Here is a 12869-nt window from a genome sequence, read left to right as displayed (position 1 = left end):
CTAAATCTTTCAAAAATAGCAGATGTACAAGCTTGTAAAGTATTGTTAAGTTTTGAGAACCAATACTTTACACAGCATATCTGGAACACATCATCCTAGTTTGAGATGGACCCGTACTCGAGGTCACGTGATCGCACGCAGCAGCTCGCTGCTCTCGCCGACTCTAATCTCACACAGCTGATTAGATTCTCAGCCTTGCTTGCACGTTTCAAAGTGTTTTTTAGCCCCCTTTAGTGTGAGCCAGCTTGATGTACAAGTACTACACCCTCTGGACATGATGCTATAGCATGTCACACAAGGACTTATCCCCAATCCGACCCTCGGTGCTGATTGCCAAGCAGGGAGACATCGGGTTACCATTTTCAGTCTTTGGTATGACTCAGCCAGGGATTTAACCCCTTAAGACTGGGAACGCATCTGCGTCATTTTAGATTTCTTTGGGCTATTAAAAAATAGCAGATATACAAGCTCATTGCGCGGCACCGAGTGCCGCGCAATGAGCTTGTAGATCTGCTATTTTTTTTTTTTATCTTGAACATTTGTGCAAATCTTTGAATATATATTTTCAAAAGCGAACATTTGTAACTCAAATCTTTGCTTCTGGAGGTCCCTGGAACAACATATTTGACAAAATGTTTCCTTTTAAAAAATCTAAGATTTGTGCAAATTTTCACGAGTGCCGCGCTATCAGCTTGCAGATCTGCCATTTTTGAAAAATCGTGAAAATTTGCACAAATCTCACGTGATGAGCCTGTGTATCGGCTAGTTTTGAATGGCCAAAGAAATCTAAAAGGACAGAGATGCGTTCCCGGATTGAATGAGGTTAACCCTGACTTCCCACTATCCGTCCACACGCTATAACCACAACACCACTGAGCTGAGCTCATGTACATCAATGTATTTCCTGTCTATTAAACAGTCTGGACACACTGGACCACTGAAGCATGATTTATACTTAAGTTGAGTGACACCGTCGTACGACAGAGTATTATTTAAGCATTACTCATATCATGCCTATGTCATTAAGTCGTTACCACAGCAATCAATGCACATAACAGTGTGGATAGTCAGTCTGTCCTAAAGATCAGATTTGAGAAACAAATCCGATTTACCTGCAGTCTGAACAAAGCTTTAGTGTACAAGTCAAGTGTCTACATAAAAAAGGAGCAAGTAATTAAAGTAACACGCAGGACTTTGCAATGCAGCAGATGAAAGCTATGGAACAGAATCATAGAAAGCCCTACGGTAAGCAAATATAGGACACTGAGTGGAAACCAAGACCAGCCCCAGTTTAATTTCTACAATGGCCTCCATTCAGGTCATCAGAGTCCTTATTCACCACCACCAACCAATTGACTCCTTAATTCTGAACTGAAGTTCAAACCGCAAAAACGCTCTAGTCTATCCTGTTGGGAAATCCAAAGCGATTGTTTCTGGAGCCGTTGAACGAGCTCACCCACACATGCCCTCTCTGCAATCACAATGCCCTCTTTTCACACACCTCGGGGGAGACCCTCCCTGCAGTGGTTGCGGCGCAGGGGAAGTCATGTTTTACACAGATCAGAATCAGAATCGGTGGTTTCCCAAAGATAGGGTCACGACCCATTTGGGGTTGTGAATAACTATCCAGATTTTATTTTTCACCCTTCCTATTTTCTTTTCTTCCTTTTTTGGATTTTCAGTTTTTTTTTTTTTTCAAGTTTAAAAAAAAAAAACACAAGCTCACGACGCGCGTCGTGAGCTTGTAGATCGGCTATTTTCACTATTTTCTTTAAATAGGGCTTAAGTGAGTAATTCATAATGTAATTTTGCCAGTTTGGGTCCCGGGGAGACAGGAACATTTCTGTTTTTGGTTCTTGAGCTAAAACAGTTTGGCTAAAAATAGTAGCCCTAATGCAGGCATGTTTTTGGAACAGTAAAACACTTGCTTGTCAGCACATGAACTGATCTACCCTGTATTATGCATTTACTATTAAGCGTTGAATGTGAGGTGAATTTTTGATGATGAGGCCTTTTTTGGCTTTCATGTTAAATCTAATAAAAACAAACAAAAAACAAATGTTTTTGTGCACTACCACAAACACAGCAAAACCATGTGCTAATTGATTCATTTGTAGCTCTGAGAGTGTACAAATAACCAGTGGTGGAAAAAGTACTCAAATGTTTTACTTAAGTAAAAGTATCAATACTGCAGTGTAGAAGTACTCTGTTACAAGTAAAAGTCCGGAAGAAAAAGATTACTTGACTAAAAGTACAAAAGTATTGGTATCAAATTTGGTACTTAAAGTACCAAAAGTAAAAGTACTAAAATGTTTGAAAATAGCAGATCTACAAGCTCACAACGCGTCGCATGTGAGCTTGTAGATCGGCTATTTTCAAATAGCCTAGGTATAAAACAGGATTAAAGTAGTTAATGTATGTTTTTTAATGTAATCATTTATATCTGCAAAGTAACTAGTAACTAAAGTTTTCAAATAATTGTAGTGGAGTAAAAGTACAATATTTGCCTCTGAGATGTAGTGGAGTAGAAGTAAAAGTATAGACAATTGGAAATACTCCAGTAAAGTAAAAGTACCTCAACATTGTACTTAAGTACAGTACTTGAGTAAATGTTACTTTACACCACTGCAAATACATGCAGTTACATTTGTGCATCCTCAAGAGTTAAATGAACACTGAGGATTTGACTGTATGTATACTACCGGTACAGACTAGGACTTGTACAAACTATCTGGAGCACATACCTTTATGGAGAGAGAAAGTGAGGTAGGAGTGTCATGCTGTATGCCTGTGGCGTCCGGGGATAACCAACCACCAACACCAACTGTCTCAGAGCCGAGGATGTGGAGAGATTTATTGTGCTCTTCTTTGGTTGGTTATTACCATACGAATGACCGGGTTCTCACCAGCCTGACACAGGCTTAGTCATTAAAGCGCCACGCACGCACGCACACACGCACAAATACACAAACTCTTGTATGCATGCATGTGTGTGCACATGCATGCATATATGTGCATGTGTTCACGCACATATACTGTACGGTACATGTACTGTACACACACACACACACACACATACATGCGTACACACACACACACACACACACACACACACACACACACACACACACACACACACACACACACACACACACACACACACACACACACACACACACACACACACACACACACACACACACACACACACACACACACACACTTCTGCTGATATGGAGGTGCAAGAGAGAGAGCGGAGTGTTTTTGTGTGTTTACACACAGAACAGCTAAACGTCTACACATAGCGTCACCGTGGCAATCCTATTAAGAGGAATGGGCGCACGTACGCCCTCGCACACACACACACACACATACACACACACACACAATTAATGGCACTAGGAGTGCAGGCTATCGCATAAAGCTCTGTGCGTGTGTCCATATAGCTCATATATCAGGAGCCAGAGCTAACTAATGCCTGTCCAAGTTTAATAAGCCAATGCGGGAAGGCCTTTGTTCCTTCCATGTGATTCATGGCTAGGTCTTGGAAGTGTGTGTGTGTGTGTGTGTGTGTGTGTGTGTGTGTGTGTGTGTGTGTGTGTGTGTGTGTGTGTGTGTGTGTGTGTGTGTGTGTGTGTGTGTGTGTGTGTGTGTGTGTGCGTGTGTGTGGGGGGTGAGGGGAGGGTGGTCCTTGCTTTGTCCACAAAGGAATCACCGGCCTATTATTTCTCTTTTTTTGGCCGACACCAAAATAGTACGTTTCCAAATATAAGCACCTGTTTGAAGAGAACCGGGGGCGAGCCAGGTGAGAGATAAAAAGAAGGTGTGTAGTAGTACACACAAACACAAACACACGCGTGCACACGCGGCACGCTCGCACACGCATGCACGTGCGTGCGCTGCTCTCGTATCATTTGTACATATATTGTATATATGGAATATAGCGATTAGTCATTAGACAATGGCCACACTCTCACAAAAACCTGTGTGCGCACACACACACACACACACACACGCACGCACACACACACACACACACACACACACAGTCCAGTGGTGGAAAAAGTACTCAAATTCTTTACTTAAAAAGCACCAATACTGCAATATAAAAATACTCTGTTACAAGTAAAGGTCCAGAATTCAAAATTTACTTGAGTAAAAGTACAGAAGTATGGGCATCAAAATTTACTTAAAGCACCAAAGGTAAAAGTACTAAAATATTTGAAAATAGCAGATCTACAAGCATTTACTCAGAGGCAAATATTGTGCTTTTACTCCACTACAATTATTTGAAAAACTTTAGTTACTAACCCTTTAAGTAAATGTACTTAGTTACTTTCCACCACTGACACGCGCGCCATGCACACACACGAACGCACGCGCACCCGCGCACCCACCCACCCACCCACCCACCCACACACCCACACACCCACACACACACACACACACACACACACACACACACTCCTCCTACATCATGACAGGCTGAACTCACCAGGCGCTGGCCAGGATGACCAGCAGTCTCTCCCTATCTCTTCCCAACACCATCTGTTTCTCCCACCATCATCATCACCACGCCATGCTGAACCGCCCACCAGTCTAACACAGCACAGCAGCCATTGAGGCAACCGAGACGGCTCACACACACACTCCCTCTGCTCACACACAGAGGGAGAGAATAAATATGAAAAAAAAACACAGACCACGTGATGGGAGACACGACAGAGAGTGTGAAGTAACGTGTCGCGATGCATTGCGACCCGTTCGTATTTTGGAAAGTGTTTGCCTGTAACGTCATCCACAAAACAGAACATTTTTAACTAAAATCTTTGCTTCTGGGGGTCCCTGGAACAAAATATTTTGAGATGGGGGTCCGCGGCCAAATACATATTCATTTAGGGGTCCTTGACATGAAAAAGATTGAGAACCACTGACATAGCAACATAAGTTTTTTCTAAATGGATTTAGAAGACATTTTGTAGAATCGGAACCTTAATGGGTTAAAAAAAAACAGTCTCAAGTACTCTGTCTGAACCCAATCATAATGCCTACACGAGGTAGACGAGTGGGTGTAAAGGATTATAACATTGAATATGTCGTAGTAGCCTCCTTACTCATTCATCCACACAATATTCTGCACCACAACACTACATCTTTTGACTCTCACCAGCCAGCACTGCTTCTCTGTTCCTCCTCTCCTCTCCTCTCCTCCCTGACCTGAATACTTGACTACTCTCTTTTACTACAGTAGCTTCTTCTCTGGCTCATTCCTTGAATCATATTAAGTGTATAAAACTTCATTTGAAAATCAAATGGCCAAAAAATGGCCGTTCTACAAGCTCACAATGTGTTTCACCGCGACGCATTCATTGTGAGTTGTGCTTCGGCTATTTGTGAAAGCTTTTTTCCTCTGAGTAATCCTGGGCGCTACACTCCCTCTGCCAGCCTAGGGAGAGCCTAGAGCCGAGCTCATGCCTCCTTCAATGCATGAGAGCTAGCAAGCCGCTTCTTATCACCCGACAGGGCGGAGGTATCCTGGTTAGACGTAGCGCGTGGAAGGAACACGTTATTCCAACCAGTTCCTTCCCCCTCCATCAGGCGCCCTGGCTGACCAAGGGGAGGCAGTATAGAGACCAGGATTACTGCATGTTTTTGTGAGGGTAACTAACTACCCTAAGGGACACGCGGAGAACATGCAAACTCCACACAGAGAGGCCCTTTCACCAACCCCACCTAGGGTATGGGCACTAATGACGCGCAGGAGAGAACACGCCCCCGGCGTCCCCGGCGGAAATCGAACCCAGGACCTTCTATTGTAGCTGTGAGGCGACAGCGCTACCGACTGCGCCACCGTGCCCCCACGTGAAAGCTTTTTTAAGGAGAGAGAGAGAAAGAGAGAGGAGAGATAATGTGTGTTAATGAATTAGTTAATTAGCAATGAAAGCAACTACCCGCATAATATAAGCCCTATATCCTGACAATACCCACGTAAGCCCTACAATTTGTCATTGACAAAAATGCACATGGCCGTATATGTGGGGACTAGTGTGGACCCATCGGCACCGCGTCCGGCGCTATTCTAGAAGTCCCGAACGCGACGGCACCGCACGGCACCGTCTACAACAGGTTGTCGGGCAGGTTGTCGGCGGGAGACGCTTTCCAGCGCCTTCGGCGGCCGACGTCGCGCCGACGAGAGAGTTGACTCTAGTAGTAACACCGCCCACTTTTTATCTCGAGCACCAGGCTACATTTTGGATCCCTTAAAGTCCCCGTCACCATAATATGTTCTCATGCCATGGCATACGTGGCCGAACACATGCTCTCGCTCGTGTTCGGAGGCGATCGCTCATCCATAATTCAGCACCAATCTGGAGTCATTCCTCACGGCGGTACATGGGCGACCGGTTTGCCTGGCTGCCTCCGAGCAATTAAAGGCAGAGCAAGGGATACAGTCCTCTCTCAGGGGCCAAAGTTAAGCCTTTTAAACATTTAACACCGCAGCTCCTAACAGTCCCCAGGCCTCGCTAACAAGTGCTGGGGCTGGGCTGCAACATCTGGCTGCTCACAGACATGAGATTTATTACAGGATAGAGGTGCAGGAATGGTGGAGAGAGAGAGACAGTAAGGTGCAGATTAGGCATTTGGCTCTGAGTAATGACTTTAACCACATGAACCCTGTTCTGGGGCGAACATTCAGTGAAAAATAGCAGATCACTCTGTGGCAGATACAGTAGTTAGTTAAGTTACCACCTCCTGTTCATCTGTGAGTCACTAATTATTTGAATTATTACTCAGACAAAGCCATGAAGGAAGGGAAGAATTGATCTTAGCTTGGGGGGGTGTGTGTGTGTGTGTGTGTGTGTGTGTGTGTGTGTGTGTGTGTGTGTGTGTGTGTGTGTGTGTGTGTGTGTGTGTGTGTGTGTGTGTGTGTGTGTGTGTGTGTGTGTGTGTGTGAGAGAAAGAGAGAGCTCATTAAGGGTAGTCTGATCTGTGATCCACCCCCTCACCATAAACACTTTATTGGGCTGGATATCCTACTGAGATAAACCCACCTAGACCTCCCTCTCTCTCTCTATCTCTCTCTCTCTCACTCACACACACGAAACTCTGGCCCACACACATATCCCAACCCGTCTCATCCACACATCCCTCATCATGACACACACACACACGTACGTACATTAACAAGAACAGAGGTAGCACCTATACACATCCCAGCTGGAGCCCATGTGCACACACAGCCCCCATTCTAATGACTCCATTAGTCAGTGCAACAGCAACCACACACACACACAACTATAAAACCTTGCTCACATGCCGGTACAACCCCCCACACACACATACTTTAGTATAACCCGACCCACACACACACACACACACACACACACACACACACACACACACACACACACACACACACACACACACACACACACACACACACACACACACACACACACACACACACACACACACACACACACAGGGTGAGGCATCACACCCTCTCCAACAGTGACAAAGAGATGGTCCATGCGGGCAGATAAGAGGGAGGAGTGGCCATCACGTCTGACAGGGTTATCACTTCACACGATAGTCATCTTACAGCACAGCCCCAACAGCTGTCGGCGCCTAGTGCCGTCTCCCACCAATAGAGGGCACTAGAGGCGTGTGCAGCCTGCAACATCAGCCAGCTACACTGCACCACCACAGCACTGCTTGCTCTCTCTGCCCTCTCTCTCTCTCTCTCTCTCTCTCTCTCTCTCTCTCTCTCTCTCTCTCTCTCTCTCTTGTCCTTGGTGTCTCCTCCTCCTCCTCCTTCCCTTTATCCCCTCTTCCCTTTCTCTACTTACACCTCCTAACCCATTCCCCACTTTTTTTACTTCCTCCCACACCAGTGCTGGTTTATTCCTGTCAGTCCCTCGACACACTGTCAAATCCATCTGAACGGGGCTGCGGTGCGTGTGTGTGTGTGTGTGTGTGTGTGTGTGTGTGTCTGTGTAAATGTACACAGTAGTAAGACCTGAGGCTGATTCTTACAAATGTCTTCTAAATCCTGACAGTTTTCTGAAAAACCCATGTTGCTACATCAGTGGTGCTCAAACTTTCTCATGTCAAGGACTCCCAAAATTATATGTATTTGGCCGCGGACCCCCATCAAAATATGTTGTTCCAGGGACCCCCAGAAGCAAAGATTTGAGTTAAAAATGTTCGCTTTAAAACAATATATATATTCAAAGATTTGCACACATTTTCACAATTTTTCAAAAATAGCAGATCTACAAGCTCGTGGCGCGGCACCGAGTGCCGCGCTACGAGCTTGTATATCTGCTATTTTTGAATAGCCAAAGTGTAAAATAATACTTTTTAGCTCAAATCAAAAAATGACTGTCGCTCTCTCAGCTGTGAGAGAGCGACAGTAGAGTTGTTCCTGTGCGCGTTACGAGGCTGACACACTGCTGAGGACCAGCAGGCTATAGAGCTCCACACTGACATTTATAGACAGATGGATTGAGCCGAATTGATGTTGCAGAGCCAACCGAAATCTGACGGCTTTGTGGTGTGTGTGTGTTTTTACCAGTGGTGGAAAAAGTACTCACATTTTCTATTTAAAAGTATCAATAACACAATGTTACAAATACAAGTCTGGTATTCAAAATGTACTTGAGTAAAAGTACAAAAGTATTCGCACTAAAAAATAATTAATTTTGCAGAACGTCCCATTTCACAAGTTTCCAAATGTATAAAAATGCTTTGAAAATAGCAGATCTACAAGCTCACAATGCGTCGCGACGCGTTGTGAGCTTGTAAATCGGCTATTTTCAAATAGCCAAAGTTTAAATAGGGTAATAAGTGGTTATAGCGTTTTGTAATAAAAATCCAAATCTGCAAAGTAAATAAAGTTTTCAAATAATTGTAGTGGAGTAAAATAAAAGTACAATATTTGCCTCTGCGATGTAGTGGAGTAGAAGGAAAAGTACTTGTACTTGAGTAAATGTACTTTGTTACTTTACGCCACAGTTTTTACGTGTGTACCAGATGCACGTGTGTGTGTGTGTGTGTGTGTGTGTGTGTGTGTGTGTGTGTGTGTGTGTGTGTGTGTGTGTGTGTGTGTGAGTGAGTGAGAGAGAGTGTGCGTGTGTGCGTGTGTGCGTGTGCGTGCGATGTGTGTGTGTGTGTGTGTGTGCGTGCGTGCGTGTGTGCGTGTGTGTGTGTGCGTGTGTGTGTGAGTGTGTCTGTGTGTGTGTGCGTGCGTGAGACGTGTGTGTGTGTGTGTGTGTGTGTGTGTGTGTGTGTGTGTGTGTGTGTGTGTGTGTGTGTGTGAGACGTGTGTGTGTGTGCGTGCGTGAGACGTGTGTGTGTGTGTGTGTGTGTGTGTGTGTGTGTGTGTGTGTGTGTGTGTGTGTGTGTGTGTGAGGGGGGAGGTGGAAGGACGGAGAAGAGGTACAGTAGAGCAGGAAGCATTGTGTGTCAACGTCTTCCGTTGCGTTTGTTGTGGAGACGCGTTCCCTAACGAGTGTGTTTTTAATGAGACCCCGACAGACTCCCTGTGATCACCAGTCAGTCGTCAGCCAAAGGCCAAGCTGTAATTAGCTGGTAGAATCTTCACAGACACAGTTTATCAGAGCAGCCAAAGGACTACACTTACTTACATTCATAAAGAAATAAAATAAACTGCAGCCTATTACTACTGTCTGGACCATTAGCTGGGTGGTTCTCTGTGTAGGGGGTCCGGGAGCCCCCTTGAGGGGTTCCTTGAGGGGGTTCCCCAGCTAAATGACTGGTGGTTAGCAACCAAATGGACCCTTGCGGGTCTGTACGGAACCAAATGGACCCTTAAATATGGTTCCATTTGTACACGCTCAGATTAATTAACCAGTGGTGGAAAAACGTACTCAAATGTTTCACTTAAGTAAAAGTACCAATACTGCAACGTAGAAATACTCAGTTGCAAGTAAATGTCTGGAATTCAAAGTTTACTTGAGTGAAAGTACAAAAGTATTGGTATCAAAATGTACTTAAAGTACCAAAAGTAAAAGTACCAAAATGTTTGAAAATAGCCGATCTACAAGTAGCTTGTAAATCGGCTATTTTCAAATAGCCTAAGTATAAAACGGAGCTAAAGTGGTTAATGTATGTTTTATAATGTAACAATGTATATCTGCAAAGTATCTAGTAACTAAAGTTGTCAAATAATTGTAGTGGAGTAAAAGTACAATATTTGCCTCTGAGATGTAGTGGAGTAGAAGTAAAAGTATAGACAATTGGAAATACTCCAGTGAAGTAAAAGTACCTCAACATTGTACTTAAGTACAGTACTTGAGTAAATGTACTTAGTTACTTTACACCACTGATATTAACACATTTTTACAGTGTGGATTGGGGTGCCAGAGATAAAAGGAGGGGGGGGGGAGCTCTGTCTGTACTAGCATAGGCTATTGTATCAAACTGGGGGTCCTTGAAATGAAAGAGGTTCAGAATCACTGTGTTAGCTTATCTTGTTCCTCCGACACACCTTCTCATGCGTACTCTATGTAAAGCAGGCGCGAACGCTGATCACAAAGGCAGTTAACCCATTAAGACCGGGAACGCATCTGTGTCAAAATAGCAGATCTACAAGCTCATAGCACGGCACCGAGTGCCGCGCTACGAGCTTGTAGATCTGCAAGTTTTTGAAAAAGAAAATCGTGAAAATGTGTGCAAATCTTTGAATATAATATATGCATTTTTAACTCAAATCTTTGCTTCTGGGGGGTCCCTGGAACAAAATATTTTGAGATGTGGGGGGGTCCGCAAACAATTTTGGGGGTCCTTGACATGAAAAAAGTTTGAGAACCACTGATATTATAGCAACATAAGTATTTAAAAAAAAATTAACGGTTAGGATTTAGAAGACATTTGTAGAATCCCCAGAAGCAAAGATTTGAGTTAAAAAGGTTCGCTTTAACAAATATATATATTCGCACAAATGTTCACGATTTTTCAAAAATAGCAGATCTACAAGCTCGTAGCGCGGCACTCGGTGCCGCGCTACGAGCTTGTATATCTGCTATTTTTGAATAACCCAAATAAATCCAAAAAATTTCACAGATGCGTTCCCGGATTAAATGGGTTAAGCTATTTCCTGGACATGAGCCATGTCCCTTTCACGTGCGAGCAGTCAGTCTGCTGAGGATGCAAATGCAGGGCAATGCAGACAGAATGGTGGATGGCAGGTAGAGAGGCAGGCGGAGTGAGAGAGGTAGGAGAGGTATGGTGGGTGAGAAAGACAGAGGGGTAGGGGTGAGAAAAGGAAAGGTGAAGTATAGGGAGTCGAACCCGACCCATGCCAGATTTTTGGGTTCGATGCCATTCCCGATTGTGAGGGTCCTCCTAGACCACCGATTACCGATGTTTTGACCAATATCTTGGCAATATAAAGTTTCTATTTGAGAACATTTAACTGTAAAAGTATCACAAATAATCCTATAAAAAAATGCTGATGTTGTGAGCTTCAGTAGATCTGCAGTTTTTATTTTTTTTTCTGAAAAAAAAATAGGGATGCCAAGTCAAAGTGGTTTAAGATCGGGACATAACAGCAGATACTGATGTAGTCAAAAAAAATTAAAATAGTGACCGATATATATAAGTCTGCAGGCAGCGTCCTCCTGCCGTTCTCTGGCTGTGTATGTGTGTGCAAGCCAGGACCGCACCTCCAGAGCATGAGAACTCTCTGCCCGCAACTCCAGAGCAGGGGAACTTGGGGAAGCGAGAGCGAACCAATCATCACAAAGGTCACACCCTCACATTTAGCAGAAAGGGCCTTTTTTTCCCGCAAAGCCACGCCCCTTTCTTGCAGAGCACTTGTTGGACTGTTTCCACAGCCAAAAGTTACCCTGGGGATTTGACCAATTTACAATTTAGGCATTTAGCAGACTCTTTATCCAGAGTGACTCTAGAGTGAAGCAAAGTAATCACAACATCAATTGCATAGTGCATAGTAGGGCTGTCAACTTTCCTCAGAAATGATATTCGAATATTGGTCTTAAAAATTGGCAGATATTCGAATATATTCGAATATTATTATTATTATTATTTATTTATTTTTCAAATTTTTTCTTTTGACAGAAACAATACAAAAAACAATGTATCGAGTGCTTGGATCCAATAAAACATATATTTTGTTTGTTTTTATAACTTGATACATTGTTTTTTGTATTGTCCCTGTCAAATAAACATTTTTTTTTTAAATATTCGAATATTAATTTTCATATTAGAATATACATATTTTCCCCATGTTCGAGGAATATTCGATATTCGAATATTAATTCACCAGCCCTAGTGCATAGTGCCTCAGTAATCTAGGATAATAGGTAAACAAAGACCCTAGCATTAGTCTAAGCAGTATAAAAAAATTATAATCTGTACATTGAAGCTATACAAACTATAGGATACCAGATCAACAAATGAACCTGGCATCTGTCTAAATAACATGCTATTTAAATTTCATCTTTGCATAAGACCACATGGTCGTAAAGGCTAGGTCAAGTGCTACGGGCTAAGGTGGAGTCTGAAGAGGAGCACTACCATGTTGTACAGCGTAGTGAATGTGATACCAGCCTGCAGCCTCTCTTCAAAGGCATTTACAAGGCTAATGATAAAGCACAGCTCCCTACAGGCAACTGTAGCCTATACAGCAGACTGGACCCTTCCTCTCAAAGACTGCAGTCTGAAGGTCAACAAGACCTAACAGGAGGCAAGTGTGTGCGTGTGCGTGTGCGTGTGCGTGTGGAAAAACAGGGCATGTGTGCATGGCTGTGCCTGTCATGTCAGTGTATTGTAATGTGGACATATGCTGTATATTTGGTGTGTGTGCGTGTGCGTGTGTGTGT

At 43.7% G+C, this 12869-nt stretch overlaps 1 protein-coding gene across 1 annotated transcript in view; it reads right to left on the bottom strand.

Moving 5' to 3' along the window:
* Window positions 1-12869, bottom strand: part of dip2a (disco-interacting protein 2 homolog A) — a 153067-nt gene that overhangs the window by 84612 nt on the left and 55586 nt on the right. The window lies entirely within an intron of this gene.

The sequence above is a fragment of the Gymnoscopelus braueri genome, assembly GCF_963280865.1.
Source record: "Gymnoscopelus braueri genome assembly, chromosome: 18".
NCBI lineage: Eukaryota > Metazoa > Chordata > Actinopteri > Myctophiformes > Myctophidae > Gymnoscopelus > Gymnoscopelus braueri.
Note: the sequence above shows the minus strand (reverse complement) of the source record. Positions and strands in the feature narration are given on the sequence as shown.